This window comes from Podarcis vaucheri (genome assembly GCF_965113315.1).
Source record: "Podarcis vaucheri genome assembly, chromosome: 2".
NCBI lineage: Eukaryota > Metazoa > Chordata > Lepidosauria > Squamata > Lacertidae > Podarcis > Podarcis vaucheri.
The window spans coordinates 38253901-38273281 of NC_138760.1; the positions used below are offsets into that span (position 1 = coordinate 38253901).

The 19381-nt window shown below is 44.5% G+C and overlaps 1 long non-coding RNA gene across 1 annotated transcript in view; it reads right to left on the bottom strand.

The window, feature by feature from the left end:
* Nucleotides 1-3466: 3466 nt before the first annotated feature.
* LOC309525727 overlaps nucleotides 3467-19381 on the bottom strand; it is a 45829-nt gene continuing 29914 nt past the window's right edge. The window contains exons 5-6 of the long non-coding RNA XR_014216510.1: nucleotides 8165-8296; nucleotides 3467-4923 (exon numbers count right to left, since the gene is read on the bottom strand). This is a non-coding gene — a long non-coding RNA (uncharacterized lncRNA). The remainder of the gene's footprint in view (nucleotides 4924-8164; nucleotides 8297-19381) is intronic.

Genomic DNA, 19381 nt, shown 5'->3' on the forward strand with positions numbered 1-19381 from the left:
CTTTGATTTGATGTGTTCTTGTGTTCTTATGATCATCTGAGGGCACAAAATTTTTTAATTGATTCATTTATTATACAGTGCTATTTTTCTAGAAAAAGAGATGCTGGAACTCACCATGAGGACCTCCCTTGTTCTCTTAAAATGGCAATGGCACCCACTTGAGAGGTGCTGGAACTGAGTTACAGCGAGTTCTGGGTGAAAAAAAGCCCTGATATTATATACACCCCACAAACCTACCACACAAACATACAGTACCTTCCGGCAATCCAACTCTGGTTTCAGTCCTACTCAACAAGCTGATAATGGTTGTCATTGGGCACCACCCGATTATAATGATGATAACTCTTTGCAGCTGCTTTGGTCCAGGTCACATAATACAGGGGTCAGCAAACTTTCAGCAGGGGGCCGGTCCACTGTCCCTCAGACCTTGTGGGGGGCCAGACTATATTTTGGAGGGGGGGGGAATGAACGAATTCCTATGCTCCACAAATAACCCAGAGATGCATTTTAAATAAAAGGACACATTCTACTCGTGTAAAAACACACTGATTCCCGGACTGTCTGCAGGCTGGATTTAGAAGGTTATTGGGCTGGCTCCGGCCTCCGGGCCTTAGTTTGCCCACTCATGCATTATGAGGTAAATAATGAATGCTAAGCAACAGCTCATCCCGGGCATTTCCTCTGAGTGTTTTCCTCAGAACAACGGTTTGTATAAATTGCAACCACCCCCCATCAAGAGAGGAATTAACTGCCGCGACATTTTCCCATGTATGAGAGATGGTAATAATAACTACATGCAGCAGTTAATGATCTGTGGTGAACAGCCACTGTAGAATATTAGGTGCTCCAGGAGTGACAGTGCAAACCACAGGCAAGTAATAGACTGAAAACAGCCCTAAGAAAAACAGGAATTCAACCTGATAGTGTGTCTCATCACTTGAAGGTCAAATTTAGCCAAAGAGGGAGTGGTTGCTCTTGCATATTCAATTTGCCCTGGCCATGTGACAAACCAGCATAAGATCAGAGGATAACTGGGTGACATCTATACTAATTCATACCCAGTCCATCTAAGTCAATATTGTCTACACTGACCAGCAACAGCTCTCCAAGGTTTCAGCCCTATCTGGAGATGCTGAGGATCGGGACCTTTTGCATTCAGATCACATGCTCCACTACTGAGCTACAGCCTTTCCTTAATATTAGATGTAGCCAAACATTTGATAAAAGTTAATAGAAAACGACTCAATGGGTGCCACTGAGTTGTCAGGAGAAAGAGACTGCATTCAGCAATCAGGGAAAAAGGAAATGTGAATAGATTATATTAACTGCAAAAACATTACCTAAACATACTTCCTCCTTCTATTCCTACTTCAAATAGATGTGGTTGGGCAGAATTGACCATTATATTGGGAAGGAAAGTAATGATGGAAGAAAGGGACACTTAGTGTGAAGTTTGGGGCTGGGGGGTCTGCCTCTGCTGAGTTCGCCACTGTTCAGAATTGTGAAACCTAAAGGGGAGCCAAAGTCCCATGGGTGAGTTTGATTGGCATTGCTCCCTCCCTGTCCTGCTGTTTACTAAGTCAACACCAAAATCTGGTTTCCCTACCGCTTGGCACAGGATTTTGGGAGGGGAAAGCGAGATGATCTCAGTTCAAAGTCATTGCTATCCCTCCCTCCACTGGCTGAACTTTGAATGCAGATCTGTGGATTGTCATATATAAATGTGGGTTTTTTAAGTGGCATATTTCAAAAAGTGAAAATCCAGACAGAAAAGTTGTTGGCAAAGTTGTTGAGCTTTTAGTTTTGGCCAAAGTCGTTGAGATATTTCTGAGGAAAACCAGCAAAGAGGACATTTAGCAGATTTTCACCTGGACACTGCTTGCGGCTGCAATATTCCAGATATGTCCTGGAAATTCCAGGTGTATGGCAACCCTAGGTACTGCATACTGTTGAGTACCACCAGGGGAAAAAATCACAGGTGGAGAGTCACAGGTTATTTTCCATGTATTTAAATTTTTGCATCTTATCACCATTTACCCCCATGAATACCTGAACCACCCACATTCACACTCTTTTAAAGATATTAAATACAATTGCAGCACTTTTTGGAACTGACAGCAGAATTTTCTGTTAAAGATTCAGAAATGATGGATCAGCAATATTCTCCAGGTCCTTGTCTCATGAACATCTATGTATTTTCTTATACACTCATTTTTACACACGCAACACTGCAAATAGAAGCACACAAGCAGGAAACTGGCAAACACAAAAGTTATGAACCCTTATTTTTAGAGGCACATAGAATTTTTAATACTCCTGTGGCACTTTGGTCCTTGGTTTGATATTTCAGTAAACAGTAAAGACCTACCCAAGTCAGACGTGGCTGTATGTCGTCTCCAAGTGAAGAGCACCACCTACTGGTAAGCAGTAGCATCGTCCTTTCTCCAGCTTAACTAGTTACTAGTCTGATCCCTGCAGTTTAATACTGGGGACAGCAGAGGATTGGTTTGCAAAGGATCCATGCACTTTTGCACAACAATGTTTGGTCCTGTTGTAGCCCTGTCTGAGTCCCATTGCTGAGCAAGCAGGGGCTAGGAGTCTGGAAGGAGCTCTCACCTGAGAGCAGAATCCACATACAAAGTCAAACACTGCAGAGGTCAGGGAATCCTGATGGAGAGCAGGTAGCAGCAAGCTTGGGCCAGAAACTACAGGCATTGTTTCCAGCATCTGACTGCTGCTGAGAGCTCTGTTTAAGAAGGCCACAGCCAGCTGGTTCTCATCAGTGCTTTCTCCTGTGGAGTCACTCCACCTTCTCCTCCTTCAGGATGCTGTTCAACAGGTGAAGCTGACTCCTGGACCCATGACAGGTCCAGGCAGAGCACCATAGCAAGTGGGGCTAGGATTGCAGCTTTGGTTTACAGCAAACCTTCAAAATATCAAAACACAAAAGGGATAGGGGAGAGAAGTAGGGAAGTTTTTAATGTTCCATGTTTTATTGTATTTTTATATTTTGCTGGAAGTCGCCCAGAGTGGCTGGGGCAACTCAGTCAGATAGGTGGGGTACAATTATTATTATTATTATTATTATTATTATTATTATTATTATTATTATCATCATCATCATCATCTTAAGGAGTGGCATTCAATGCTAGTCCTACTCACACTAAACCCATTAAAGTTAATGCACATGACATAGCTGAATACAACCCAAAGCTCTTAAGGAGAGATCCTAGGCCCCCAAGGAGGCCTGTTCCTATGCTTTATTGCAGTTTCTGGGGAAATGTATTTAGAGGTTTGGGGTTAAACCCATCTCCCTCACCCAAGAGCTCTGCCAAAATTCAGAGCCACCATAACTGGGTTTCAGGAAATCAAAATAATAGGCGATTCATAGATCTTCCACTTCTTCTCTGGCTTGGCCTAAGTTGAATTTCACCCAAGGTACTTAGCTCAGTCTTATCTATAAAAAGAAATGCATATTTGTTGCTGGCAGAGCTGGATAAACAAACCAGTCAAATGTATCGCCTGCCTATTGTACTGTTTTCGCAAGAATCAGAAAACCAAAGGAAGAGATTAATGAAAGCAGTTTGCATTGTTCATGACTTTTTCCCATTGAATTCCAACAGTTCTTAAGAAGACAACAATGCAACCAATCATAGATATCATCCAACACGTTCCAAAGATTGCAGTGATAACGACAGCAGGCCCCTGGCACCTTGAAGTCTAACTATGCCACAATAAATCTGTTAAGTCCTTTAAGATACTTCAAAACTCTTTGTTGTTTCATCTGATACATGTTGCCCTAGGAAATCTTTCGACAGCAAAATATGACAACATGTGTTCTAGTCTGATGAAGCGATGCAACAATTCATTATATAAAGCGCTGGTTTTGGCAAGATAAAGCTTGTTGCTCATTATCTGGAGAATCCATGCCTAAAAGATCAATGGTTCAAATTCTGACCCAATATGGCCATTATTCTTACTTGGTGCTGAGAGGATATTTTATCCATGGAGGTAATGGTTGCGTTCTGCTTGGCAGGATGATTCTCCGGGGTGTTTTTTATCATTTTATCTGCTGGGCTGTGCAAAGGAGCAAGTGCTACGGCATATGTCAAACTGACATTTGGGGAGAGATAGGTCGGTCTGCCATTGCTTTGCTGATTCACATCATACTAGGCAGAAGTTCTCAAACTTTCCCATAATAATGGGGAAGCCTGCATTTTAAGGGAGAGACGTGCTCCATGAAGCACCACTCCCCCCGAGGCCACTGGGGCTGTGGAAGCTGAAACCAAGGGCATCAGAAGGACAGTAGGAGTAGACTGTGCAACATCTATTTTAGTGAGCCAGTATGGTGTAGTGGTTAGAGTGTTGGACTATGACCTGGGAGAGTAGGGTTCTAATCCCCACTTAACCATGAAGCTCACTGGGTGACCTTGGGCCAGCCACTATGGGACTGAGCATGAGGGATAGCTCAGCTGGTAGAGCATGAGGCTCTTAATCTCAGGGTCATGGGTTCGAACCTCATGTTGGGCGAAAGATCCCGACATTGCAGGGGGTAGACCAGATAATCCTCGCCATCCCTTCCAACTCTACAGTTCTATGACAGGCAGCAGAGCTGAGAGAGGCCTGCACAGAGTGAGCCATCTCTCAGCCTAAACTACCTCACACGGTTGTTGTGAGGTTGAAATGTGGAGGAGGAGAACCACTTTGAGCTCCTGGGGGGGGGAGGTGGTATATAAATGTAATAAACACGCCAAATCCTTCAAATGGTTAGGACTACAACCAGCCATGGCTAGTCCTTTCGGGCAAATGGGGCACTGATCCACCAACCTCAGCCAACCACCACTTGTCTGCCTCCTTCCTTGCAACCAGCCCAGTGGGTGTCCCTGGCTGCCAGCTTTCTCCTCCTCAGTTTCACCGTCACCCCTTGGGAAGAAGAAGAAGAAGAGTTTGGATTTGATATCCCGCTTTATCACTACCCGAAGGAGTCTCAAAGCGGCTAACAATCTCCTTTCCCTTTCTCCCCCACAACAGACACTCTGTGAGGTGAGTAGGGCTGAGAGACTTCAGAGAAGTGTGACTGGCCCAAGGTCACCCAGCAGCCGCATCTGGAGGAGCAGGGAAGCGAACCCGGTTCACCAGATTACGAGTCCACTGCTCTTAACCACTACACCACACTGGGAGCAGGATGGAAGCAGAACTAGAATCTATTGGCTATGCCAGCTATTGGCTCTGGCTCCACTTGCTTTACTGTGCATGACTCTGTTCCCTTGTACTTGAACTAGAAACTGCAATTAGGACAGGATGCTGCAGCATGGTTGCTGACAAAAGTGGAAATTGTGCTAACTGGCCATCTGGCACTGTTATCGGTGCCTGAAAGGGTTGCCATATTTTGGAGAGCAAAAACGAGGACACTATGACCACTCTCATTTTAAATATCCCTACTATGTGTAGTAGGGACGTGGGTGGCGCTGAGCCTCTTGGGCTTGCCGATCAGAAGATTGGCAGGTCGAATCCCCGCGATGAGGTGAAACCCCGGTGTTCGGTCCCAACTCCTGCCAATCCAGCAGTTTGAAAGCATGTCAAAATGCAAGTAGATAAATAGGTACCACTCTGACAGGAAGGTAAACGGCATTTCCGTGCGCTGCTCTGGTTCGCCAGAAGCGGCTTAGTCATGCTGGCCACATGACCCAGAAAAACTGTCTGCGGACAAACGTCGGCTCCCTCAGCCAGTAAAGCGAGATGAGTGCTGCAACCCCAGAGTCGTTCGCAACTGAACTTAACTGTCAGGGGTCCTTTGCCTTTTTTATTATATGTAGACTATAGAAGCTGTGGTATATTGCTGGGGGGGGGGGTGAGGAGAAGAGAAGAGGAAAGCAAGACTTCAACTACCAGTTACATCTATGTCTCATCCAGAAAGTATAGCCAGAGACATTTTGGCAAATTTAAAAAATCTACCCCGACAGAAATTTTACCCCTGAAATAGAGGACATGTCCTGGGACAAGAGGACACATGGCACATGGCACGAACACGTGTTCAGTACTTGTAAGATGTCAGCCGTTTGGTGTGGCAGCACCTACACAGATTGGAACTCCCTGCCTAGTGACATCAGGCAGGCTGTGCTGTACTCTTCTTGGCACCTGCTTAAACCATTTTTGTTTCGGCAAGCATAGTTGAAATTAAAATGCATTTTAATTATCTGTCAAATACTTTTAAATCCCTGTTGTTAGCAGACTGCCATAGATAACTTCAATGTTTAATTTTAATTTTATTTTATTGTAAAACGCTTAGAAGTTTGACGCAGAATATAAATTTTGCTAAAACAACCAAATTAATAAACATTGTTTTAGTCTGTGTTATTTTATGGGCTGCTAAACTGACTGTTTTGTGAACAATCTTACCACCTTGCACTGTTTCAGCTCTGCTTTCCCACTGGTTATTGTACCATTATAATTTGATTGTTTTACCATCTTTGAAAGTTCTTTAGTTGAAAGGTGGGGTATAAATTCTGAAAATAAAAAAGTCCTTATGTTGAAACTAGCACTACTTTCTTAGATCTCTTCTGAAAACGTAAGACAAGCAGCTTTGGCTGTTATATAAGATTATGGAATTATGTATTACGTTTTGATTTTCTTCCAGTTTTTTTCCATTTATGCTGATGCTACACTGATAAAGCGAGATGAGCGCCACAACCCCAGAGTCGTCCACGACTGGACCGAACAGTCAGGGGTCCCTTTACCTTTACATTGATATATGATGTAGCATAGATAGATGATGATAGCTAGATGATAGATGATAGATAGATAGATAGATAGATAGATAGATAGATAGATAGATATGATAGATAGATAGATATGATAGATAGATAGATAGATAGATAGATAGATAGATAGATAGATAGATAGATAGATAGATAGATGGTTAGATAGATAGATCGATAGATATAGATAGATGATAGATGGATAGATAGATAGATAGATAGATAGATAGATGATAGATAGATAGATAGATTCAAAATGAGTTTTTTCAACAAAATATTGATGATGGGAGGGCTGGAAAATGTGTCTTACACCAGATCAGACTATCTGCCCACCTCACACAGTACTGTCTACTCTGGCTGGCAGCAACCGCCCAGTGTGTCCAGTAGAGGAGCTTCCTATTACCTATCTCACCATGTAATTGGAGATGCCACCAGGGATGGAATGTGGTGCCTTCTGCATGCCAGGCATGTGGCGCTTGACCACTGAGCTACAGCCCAGGGACATCCTGGGTGGTTGCTCAGCCTTGTGGCCACCACACTAAATGTACAAGGGCATGAGCCACTTCCCTTCCCATCTGTGATGCCTGCAGAACTCTGTGGAACCATAATTTACAAGAGGCATGCATCCTGCATCTTCATGTGATGCATGTTACTGTAAAGCAACAGAATGAGCCACAACCAATTTACTGGCTAGCTTATTCACTGCGGGCTGCAGCGTGTGAACCACTGCCTCTGGGTATGCATGTGTTATGTGTCATTTTGTGATTTTAATTAATCACTGCCACACACGTATGGATCTATTACGGATATCAGAGGCACAAACATTCTTCCCAAAGCTACATGCAAACTGAAGTGGTGAGAAAGCAGCACAGTATATGGAAAGATTTGCTTTCAGATGACTTGTTTACTGAGCATTCATCCTGATTTATTTGTATGCACTTTCTGTCAATTGATGATGATGATTTATTAATTTTTTATACTGCCCGTCATCCTCACCCATTTTTTAAAAAAACTTGATTTGTTGAGCAAGGGCACCAGAGCGCTTCAATCCACATTAATTGTGCAAACCTACATTTCCCAGTATGCATTTTAATCCCTCCAGCAAAATAGTAACAACCTTGAGATAGCTAGTAAACATGGGAAGTCTATTTTCAAGAGACCAGCACAAGGAGAAGGGGATGACAGAGGACGAGATGGTTGGACAGTGTTCTCGAAGCTACCAGCATGAGTTTGACCAAAGTGCGGGAGGCAGTGGAAGACAGGAGTGCCTGGCGTGCTCTGGTCCATGGGGTCACGAAGAGTCGGATACAACTAAGCGACTACAACAGCAAAAAGCCTCTAGAGGGAGACATAGGCATAGATATAAGCAACAGTTAATGATCTGAAAAAGAGATGCAGTACCTTACCAGGGCTCATTTAGCAAAAAACAAAACAATATCTTGTGTCTGTTGGTATCCAGCTCTTTCCGCCATCTGGTTCTCGGTAAAATAGATATCAGCATTCTTGTGCTAATCTTGGGGGCGATGCATTCATGATCACTGCTTAAGGAGACGACACAGCCTACACATCACATCGTAGAATATGTGACATCGTATTCAATACATCGCTTGAGTGGATAGACCCCCCCCCCAAATGTACCTAACTAAAATTGCACAATCACCTTGCCAACAAAGGTCCATATAGTTAAAGCTATGGTTTTCCCAGTAGTGATGTATGGAAGTGAGAGCTAGACCATAAAGAAGGCTGATCGCCGAAGAATGGATGCTTTTGAATTAAGGTGCTGGAGGAGACTCTTGAGAGTCCCATGGACTGCAAGAAGATCAAACCTATCCATTCTTAAGGAAATCAGCCCTGAGTGCTCACTGGAAGGACAGATCGTGAAGCTGAGGCTCCAATACTTTGGCCACCTCATGAGAAGAGAAGACTCCCTGGAAAAGACCCTGATGCTGGGAAAGATGGAGGGCACAAGGAGAAGGGGACGACAGAGAATGAGATGGTTGAACAGTGTTCTCAAAGCTACCAGCATGAGTTTGACCAAAGTGTGAGAGGCAGTGGAAGACAGGAGTGCCTGGCATGCTCTGGTCCATGGGGTCACAAGGAGTCAGACACGACTAAACAACAACAACAACAAATTGCACAAGCCTTTATTGATCTAGTATAACACTGCCCAAGCACCACTGTGGGGTAGGGACATTTGGGAGGGTGAATTAGAGAGGTGACTGTTGATAGTTGCGAAACAGAAACTAATAAACTATTACAATGAGAGGAAAGAACAAAGGCTTGGATTAAAAAGGAAGTCAGCAAAGATGCTACTTAGCTAATGCCAAGAAACAATGTTACAGAACATTTCCACAGTTCAAACAGATTAATATTATAAGAAACAGAAAAGACATGGAAACAAAGCAAATATTGGACTTAAGTCATAACCTGAAACTCAAACAGTCCATTGTTAATATATGATTTTGAAGTTAGCCATAAACTACAAACATACCAAAGAAAGCCTCTAGGTGGGAATTCAGACAGAAAGCAGGTTTTTCAAGCTCTTTGGTCGGGAAAACACTTCCTTACCCAATCTCAGCTCCTCCTCATTTTTTTGGGAGCAGCTAAGAAAGCTAAGTAAGATTTTTCTAAAGACAGGCCAGCTCCTACAGCAGTGATGGGGAACAGGTGTCCATCAGGGTGTTTTGTACCACAACTTCCATCAGCCCAGTCAGCATAGCCTGTGTTCAGAGATGAGGGGCTCTGTAGCCCACCAACACCTTGGAGAGCCACAGGTTGGTCACCCCTGCATTAAGGAATCCTTAGGAAGCTCGCGGAAATGCATTCCCCCCCTCTTACAACTATCACCATATAATTTCACAATCTTTCGTATGCTCTCGTGCCGTCTGTTGCTACTGAGCAAATATTATTTGACATTTGGAGAAGACAATCTGTTTCCATAAAGGCTTTTCTCTCTCAAGCAATTTTATTCATATCTAATGTCTGTACGCTATCTGTTAGGGCCCACAGGAGATGCAGGTGTGGATAATTTCATGCAAAGCAACTCACGGCTTGCTTAGATACCAGAGCACCTTATTTGTCCAGAAGCATACCCATGACAACATTCAGGGTGTGTTCCCATGCCCTGGCAAGACTTCTAGTCCGGGCTCTTGAAGAAATCTCATAGCTTTGGCACACTCAGCGACATGGCATGCCATAATTCAGGTTCTGTGGCCGGCTTTGCTCCTTGCGCCCGTCCATCTTCAGTGGACAACTCTTCTGCCATGATATCCCTCAGTAACACGTTCCCTTTAATGTGGTTTTCATACACAGTGGTCTAACCACAGTAGACATTTTGCTTGGCCAGTCTTATCTTAATAGAGTGGATGAAGTATTGTGGCCACAAGTATAAGAAATGAAGCGGTTGTAATTGATTCCCTATAGGGGCTTTGGCAAATTGTCAGCATGCCTGCACAGATTTCCCAAAAGCATCTGATTGGCTAGGATGCTGGACTAGATAAGCCATTGGCCTGATCCAGCAGGGCTCCTCTCATGTGCTTACGTACTACTGGAGAAGAGGTAGGTGTTGCTCAGCCTCCTTCCCTTGATTTCCCTTGGTGTGCCGCTTTATTGCTCAGCGCTCTCTTCCCGTGTTGCCAAGACTTGCCAAGCTACAGCTTTAGGGAACAAATTAATGGCTCTGAGATGAATGAATGTGATAGCATATTTGCACTGGTCCTCTATTAGCTTTCAGGCACGGCCCATGAAACTTGTTCCCGACCCAAGAATGCAGCCCTAACTAGTAGATGTGTGCACTAAGTCCAAGCACATTCCCCCGGCATTTTCTGTGGCTGCCCCACAGCTGCGCACTCCCTTCCATTGCAGACCCGCAGAGCTGCTGACATCACAGACGTGCCAAAATACCAGGGCTGGTTTTAAACAGCTGGCGTTAAAACAGAAAAGGTTCCTCAGTAAAATGTTACTGAGCACAATTCCCAGAGTTGAAGGTGAAGAGGGATGGGTGGTTAAACCACTCTTGGAACTGTATCCCTGGGAGGGGAAGAGAGGTCTTCTCACAACTCTCTGCACCCTTCACAATCTACAGATTCCAGATTTCTTTGGGGAAGCCATGACAGTTTAAAGTGGGATCACAGTGCCTTAAATGTATAGTGTGACTGTAGCCCGAGTTAGATGAGAAGCTTGGATTCCAAACTCATGTCAACCGAAGAAGCACACCACTGTTGGAAGAAGCAAGATTTCTTGCAACCCTATAATGATCCCTAGCAAAACAAGACCAAAGCAGGTTCAAAAAGGCCTAAATGGTATACAAACCAAAATTTCTCATAACATGTTTTTTCCCCTGAAGGGGTATTTTGTGGTAGCGGCCGCCACCGCTCCTGCAAATGCCCTGGAACAATGCAAAGTCTGGAGAATTGTGGAAGAAGCAAAATGGTGGCCAGGCTACCAATGAAGAGGAATGTCTCAGGAAAAAAGAGGCTGTGCTAATGCCACTGTTCATAAGGGGTCTCGTCCCTGAGACACTATTGGAGAATTTCTCCTCCCCCTAAAGAAATTCCGGGAAATGTCCCTGTCCCCCCCAGCAAATGTAGTGGGGAATTTTGAGAGGCCATTTGTATATAGCATTAGATATGAATGTGGAGGTTTGAATGCTGTGAGCTAAAGACATCATGTGCTGAGCAGCATATAAACACAGCTCCTTCCTAGCAAAAATCAAAGTGCCTCACAGGTAAAGGTAATGGTAAAGGGACCCCTGACCATTAGGTCCAGTCGTGACCGACTCTGGGGTTGCGGCGCTCATCTCGCTTTATTGGCTGAGGGAGCCGACGTACAGCTTCTGGGTCATGTGGCCAGCATGACTAAGCTGCTTCTGGCGAACCAGAGCAGCACACGGAAATGCCGTTTACCTTCCCGCTGGAGTGGTACCTATTTATCTACTTGCACTTTGATGTGCTTTCAAACTGCTAGGTTGGCTGGAGCTGGGGCCGAGCAACGGGAGCTCACCCCGTCGCGGGGATTCGAACCACCGACCTTCTGATCGGCAAGTCCTAGGCTCTGTGGTTTAACCCACAGCGCCACACCAGCTTTAATACAATATACTGATGCCGAACAATATAGCAGTGCCCTTAAGGCTAAAGGAAATAACCCAGCAGAGGAACAATTTGGCAATTGCCAGAGGGCATGCATTGGGGGCTTGAGGAACCCTGCGTAAAGTTACTGAGCTTCCAAAAACAATTCCTGTTTGCGTTCATCAAGTTGCACAGAATAGCCAAGGGGACGCAATTGGCATAAATCATGCCCTGCTCTTCAGCGGCAGATTTTGTTATGCACAGCCTAGAACTGTGGGTGTCAGCTTTTAAACTGCATGACGTTGATCCCTGGGTGTCATCTCCCTCCAAAGCTTCACCGTGACGTTTCCCACAGAAGTTGTTGGCAATTGCATGCACTGTCTGAATCCTTTCTGGCTCCTGGCAAGTTTTATTTGAGGAACCAGTTTGAATCAACACAGCATGCCTTTATGTACTCAGCTGACTTGAATTAAAGCAGGGCTTGACCTGACCTAGTGATATGTGCAAATCCCTCCAGTTCTCCCACGACTGCACTGGAGCGACATGTTTTGCCCCAGTTATTCTCTCACTTAACCCCATTCCTACAGGGTTACGTCAGAAACTCAGGGCCTTGTCTGGCCCAGTTGTGCCTCAGAGGCCTTTGACACCTCCCACTTTCAGGAGCCTCGGCTGTTTGTTTGCAGATATGTACTTCTTCACTTCAATTTTTATTTCTTGTAAGAAAAAGACAAAGGGATAAATTAAAACTACCACTGATATAATCCATCTGGTCAACTAATAGGCACTCTTTTCTTAGCTTCAAGCCTCTCCAGGAGCCATTGTTCTCTGCTCCGACACCAAGCCATATTTTGGGAAGCAAAAGTATGCATGTAACTGGAAAGAGTGTGGAGGTGTGAGGGAGGTTTCAGGAAGCTGGCAGGTGAAGAACCAAGAGAAGATAATTGGGTATCACAGCTAGGTTGCTTCCTTTTCATGCCGCACCCCCTTTCCTAGTCTCAGGGCCTATGCAAAATGTGCTGTAGCATGTCCATGATAGAAAGAACAGCCATACATTGATACTACGCCGGGTGAAAACATGTAGTTAGGAAGTTTTCTCTTGCATAATTCATGCTATCTATTTCACATGTTACCTCTTATAGCACCAAGAGGAACCATTAAAGAAGAATGTGATTGCTTTGTTGGCACCAGCTCAGCCAACATTCTGAACAAAGGGAGTCACCGCTGAGGAAACCTGCTGTAACATATTGTTATGCATTTGGAGGGGTCGGTTTGGATGACATCCTGCTTCTCTTCCAAACCCTCGATCCTGTATCTGTGAGGATACTGTTAAACCAGGAACTTCACCAAGGCTATGGTCTTTGCTGGCCGGTTAAGCTGGCCTCATCAGCATTTTAAATAATGAGCGGTTAGGCATTTTCCTCACTCCCCTCACCTGGCTGGAAGCTACGTAATCCTAGGTGGAAGAACAGTAGCCAGAGTTGCATGTGTGAGTTTGACTGGTATTAGAAGCTGGAGACAGAGAGACACTCTGTGCTGGATCTAAATTTGGGGCTCCCTCTGAAAATCTACTTATGCCCCTTCACCTTATGCTTCAGTGTGAATGAATCCTAAAGACACCAGTCTCTACTGACCATTGTTCCAGGGAAACCAAACCGTGGGAAAGTACAGGAACCCCTGGAGTCACTCAGAGACTAGAGATGTATCAATATAAAGGGGGCAGCTGGTGAAGGGCCTCAGCAGAGGTTCTTGATGTGCAGGCTGGTTGTTATGTGATCAGGCCCTTGCCATGTTGAACCCAACTGACACCGTTAGGCATGATATAAATCCACTTGACCAGGGTAGCCAACATACTGCCCTGCATTTTTTTAAAAATACAACTCCTATCATCCCTTAACATTGGCCACACTGGAAGAGGCTGATGGGAACCAAAGTCCAACAACGTCATTTGGAGAACCAACGATTCCAAAGTGTGTTTCCAGTTCCCACTGCATATAAAGCAGAGGAGAGGACAGAACTGGGCTGATCTGTGACTGGGATTTTACTCTTAAACTCAAAAGAAAGCCCTCTGTGAAAAACAGTTGCAGGCAACTTTTGTTGTTGTTGTTATTGTTTAGTCGTGTCCGACTCTTCGTGACCCCATGGACCAGAGCACGACAGGCACTCCTGTCTTCCACTGCCTCCTGCAGTTTGGTCAGACTCATGCTGGTAGCTTCGAGAACACTGTCCAACAATCTTGTCCTCCATCGCCCCCTTCTCCTTGTGCCCTCCATCTTTCCCAACATCAGAGTCTTTTCCAGGGAGTCTTCTCTTCTCATGAGGTGGCCAAAGTACTGGAGTCTCAGCTTCAGGATCTGTCCTTCCAGTGAGCACTCAGGGCTGATTTCCTTAAGAATGGATAGGTTTGATCTTCTTGCAGTCCATGGGACTCTCAAGAGTCTCCTCCAGCACCATAATTCAAAAACATCAATTCTTTGGCGATCAGCCTTCTTTATGGTCCAGCTCTCTTGCAAATTTACCGCAATGTTATTTAAAAACGAGAAGGAGCCGTTGCAATTTTAAGTGGAAGAAGAACAGGTGGAGAGGTTAGCATGCCAACCCCTTTCCCTTGGCCCTAGTGGTGATTTTTCTGCTCCAACTCTCACACCCATGCTCAGCTGCACCAGTGATTCTTTCCAGTACTTGGTTAGCCAATGTCACAGGAACTATCATATCTGTAATGAACTGGTCACCAGAGAAGAGATGGCGCTGCTATTTCCACATGTCACCTTCCTTCTCTATGGCAAGCTCTCTATGTTGACACCTCAGGATTGTCAGCAACCCAAAACCCAGAATGGAAACCATGATCCATCTGTGAGAACTAAATGCCATATGGAGCAAGTCCTGGCTGGAGACATTTGAAAGATTAACTCTGACATCATTAGTGGGCAATTAATACAAAAAACATTTTGGACTTTGTGGAATCCTATTTGGCTTGTGAAGCAAAATCAGTTTCATTTTTTCACTTGTTCCTCATCCCGTATCCATGAATAACCCACATACGCCAGTATCATCCTCCCAGAGTTTCTTCGGTCACACACATCCTCTCTTTACTTATGTGAGGCCCACAGTATAATTTGTGTTCTTCTATTCTTGTCTTAATTATACCAAGTCCTTTCTCCCATCTTTGTCCCAAATGTCACCACCTTTGTGGAATAAAATCCTTTTGAGTGTTAATTAAGCTCCCATTGCTCTGATGCAATACATTATTATCTTCTTGGTTTATGGAACAGCCTCAAATATTTTTACCTTAGCCATGCAGTAATTATTTCTCTAAAATGCTACTGTAAGTGTATACACAGTATCCAGTTGCTCTCAGCTAATCATTTGTGAATACATTGCATCTTCTACTTGTTTGAAATTCTAAAAGTTTCATAACGGCATAGATTTTATTTCAGTCCACTAGTATGGGGGGAGCAGAAATTATTATTGAATGACACTTCGGGTTAATACCTCGAAGTTCTAGTTCTTCATTATTTACTTGAGCATCACCTTTGCCATGTAGTCTCTTCTACATCATGCTGGCATGAAAATGTTCTCCATCATGTGGTACTTCCCATGCCATTTTACCCGTGACCCCTTTTCCCCAGTGTGCCAGGTGTTTTTGGACTCTAACACCCACCGGCCCCAGACAGTATCTCCAGTAACCAGGAATTATGAAAACAGTTACCTCTGGAGGGTCACAGATTAGCAACCCTTGTTAAGTATATTAGTTTTGACCTAGGAAACCTCCAATTCAAATCTCATCCACAAAAGACTCAGCCACAAAAGGATCTAGTAGTTTTAGGCAAATTTGGCTTTCTCTGTGACATGCTCTCTTACCCACATATGGCCAGTATCACCTGCCCTGCCCCCAAACAGAGAAGCATTCAGAGAATCATAGAATCTTAAGAGTTGGAAGGGACTCCAAGAATCATCTAGTCCAACCCCCTGCAAAGCAGAAATCTTAGCTAAAGCATCCACGACAGATGGCCATCCAACCTCTGCTTAAAAACCTTCAAGGAAGGAGAGTCCACCACCTCTTGTGGGAGTCTGTTCCACTTCCAAACAGCTCTCACTGTCAGAAAGTCCCCCCCAAAAAAATATTTAGTTGGAATCTTCTTTCTTGTAATTTAAACCATTGCCTCGAGTCCTACCATCCAGAGCAGGAGAAATTAAGCATGCTCCTTCTCCCTTAAGATATTTGAAGATGGCCATCATATCATATCATAAGAATTGTCCTGCTGGGTGGGCAAAGGCCCATTTAGTCCACCATCCTGTTTTCACAGTGGCCGACCAGATGCCCAGAGGAAGTCCATGGGCAGGACCCAAGAACAAGACCCCACTTGTGGTATTCAAAGGCATAGTTCCTTCGACAATAGAATTAAAATATAGCCATTTATGGCAATTGTCCTCCATGGATTTGTTTAATCCTCTTTTAAAGGCACCCAGGTTGGTGGCCATCATTGCCCCTTGTGGGAATGCATCCCATAGTTTAACTATGTGCTGTGCTTAAGAAGTCCTTTCTTTTGCCTGCCCTGAATCCTCCAACGTTCAGCTTCATTGGATGCTGCATACGCACTATACATTTAAAACACGTGACTCCACCCCAAGAATATTGGGAACTGTAGTTTGTTAAGGGGCACAGGGAACTGTATCTCTGATGAGGGTAAACTACAGTTCCCAGGATTCTTTGGGGTGAAATAGTGTGCTTTAAATGTGTTTTTAGCCTGTGGTATCTATACAGCCATAATGTTATGGGGGGGGGGCCTTAACCACATACTGCATGTACATTATTTAGCAATACTATTGCCTCCAGGGGCAAAGATGGTTCCAAGAATCACATAGTTGGAAGGGACCTGGAGGATCATCTAGTCCAACCCCCTGCAGTGAAAGAATATGCAAGTGTCCCATATGGGGAATCGAACCTGCAGCTTTGGTGTTATCAGCACCATGCTGTAAACCAACTGAGCTATCCAGTGCTCATGCCATGCATCATTTTATATACTTCTAGCATGTCACCTCTTATTTACCCTTTCTCTAAACTTAAAAGCCCCAAATGCTGCAATCTTTCATAGGAGATTGATCATTTTGCCTGCCCTTTTCTGAACTTTCCCCAGCTCTACAATATCCTTTTGGAGGTGAGGGAACCAGAAATGTGAATTTAAGATTATTTTTTGCTCCAGTGTGCATCATCTGCAGCTCCCAACAGCACTGCTACAATCCAGAAAATGTTTTGTGACTGACTTCTGCTGATGGTGCAAACTAGCATAGAATACCTTGCCTAGTCCCTGACTAAGAGGAAATCTGAGCTGAAAACTTTTACCTCACCTGTATTTCACCAGCTCTTTCACCTATTAGTGTACGGATATGACTTGCAAATTGATCTAGACGTAACCTGGTATTTCCATGATTTGCGTCATCCACAAGTAATCTGCTTGCTTTAAATTCATAGACTTTGTTGTTTTACCCATCCAACATAATGTGGTCTGTCTGCTAGAAATTCTGGGTTTGGGCCTACTATTATCACAAATACAAATCCAGTGGACCTGTCATAATCCTTACAGTTTAGAGCTAAATTAAGACCTCAAAGACAGACATCGAGAGTCTGTTTGCCAACCAAATCAAACTTTACTAGTTTATCAACTTTTGCAGTTTATCCAACTCACGTGGCAAATCAATATGTCAGTTCTACCCAAAGTCCTGCTCCAAAGTTCAGTTCAACCTCAGCCACAAATGTATGTATCAAATAGCCATCATTGATGTTATCTGAATTTACGTCTTCCAATTCTGTCACACTTTTGTTGAAACAAGGAGTCTTACTGTGTGGTCCAAGGCTGACCATTAGCAGGGCCAGCCCAAAGCATTTCGCTGCCTGATGCGGAGGACAAGATAGGGCACCCTCACTCAATCCCCATTCCTCTTACAGGGCAGTGCTATTTTTCTAGAAGAAGAGGTGCTGGAACTCACTATGAATGCCTCCCTTGTTCTCTGTGCCCACCTGGGAGGTGCCAGAACTGAGTTCTGCTGAGTTCCTGCTGAAAAAAGTCGTTTTACAGGGTTATTTCCAATGTGGTGCTAAACAACTTGTTGCGTCAACACAAGGATTTACATTTGCACACAGGAACTCCCCTCCCCCACTTTCCTCTGCACACGCGCACCTTGCACTCTCTGCAGAGAGTTAGGGAGAGACCCTAGAAAAAAAATAGAGAGTATGCAAGAGTGGAGGAGAGGGGGAAAATTTCTGTTGTTCGAGCCTAAATCTTTGCACCGATGGAGCCAGTAAGTTGGCTAACACCCACAGAATTCAGCTACAGGGTGGGTAGCTGAATTTCACCTTAACCCTGCTGATGGGACAATATCCTCCCACGATCCCTGAGGGCAGGAGACTAGCTTAAGGGATACAGAGGAGGCTGGCTTAGGGAACTAAGAGAGAATGTGAACAGGGGACTGCTGCCACCTGAAACAGCCGCCTCACTTCGCTTAACAGTTGGGCCGGACTTGAACCTGAGCCACACCCATTGGGTCCAAGCTATCTGAAAGATCGTATTCCCTCATACAAACCTGCCCAGGTTTTGAGATCTTTGGGGGAGGCCCTTCTCTTGGTCCTGCCATCCTCACAGGCACACTTGGTGGGGATGTGGGCGAGGGCCTTCTCAGTGGCTGCTCCCAGGCTCTGGAACTGCATCCCTGGAGAAGCTAGCCTGGCTCCCTCCTTGTCCTTCTGCCAGCAAGTGAAGACGTTTTCATTCCATCAAGCTTTTGGGAACTGACTGCTTTTAATGAAAGCTCTGGTGCTATTCTTATTTGAAATTATTTGTATGGTTTTAACACATTGTATATATGTATATACAGTGGTGCCTCGCAAGACGAAAAGAATCCGTTCTGTGATTCTCTTCGTCTAGCGGTTTTTTCGTCTTGCGAAGCAAGCCCATTGACGGATTAGCGGATTAGCGCTATTAGCGGCTTTTAGCGGCTTATCGGATCAGCTGATAAGCGGTTTAGTGGCTTAGAAAAAAGGGGGGGAACCCGCAGGAACTCGCAAGACATTTTCGTCTTGCAAAGCAAGCCCATAGGAGATTCGTTTTGCGAAGCACCTCCAAAACGGAAAACTCTTTCGTCTAGCGAGTTTTCCGTCTTGCGAGACATTCATCTTGCGGGGCACCACTGTAGTCTTCCTTCTAACAACGCTTGATTGTTTTTTAATGATTTTTTTTCTATGTTTTTAGCGGTTCTCATGTTAATAGGTAAGCTGCCTTGAGTCTCGTCAGGGGGAAAGGGTATAAATATATAACGATGGTGATGATGATGATGATAATGATGATGATGATAAAAATTTCCCCATCTGAGATAATTGATCTGACTACACCTGACGGCATCTTCAGAATCAAGTTCTGGAGAAGCGGGAAAAAGGTACTTTTGGACTGTTCCACAGGATTTCAGTTCCCTGAGAACATACCATGAGATGTTTGCAGTGCTTCCGTGGGAAACATAAGAAATCACATCCTGTGTCGTGTACAGGGAACCTGCTCTGCAAAACCA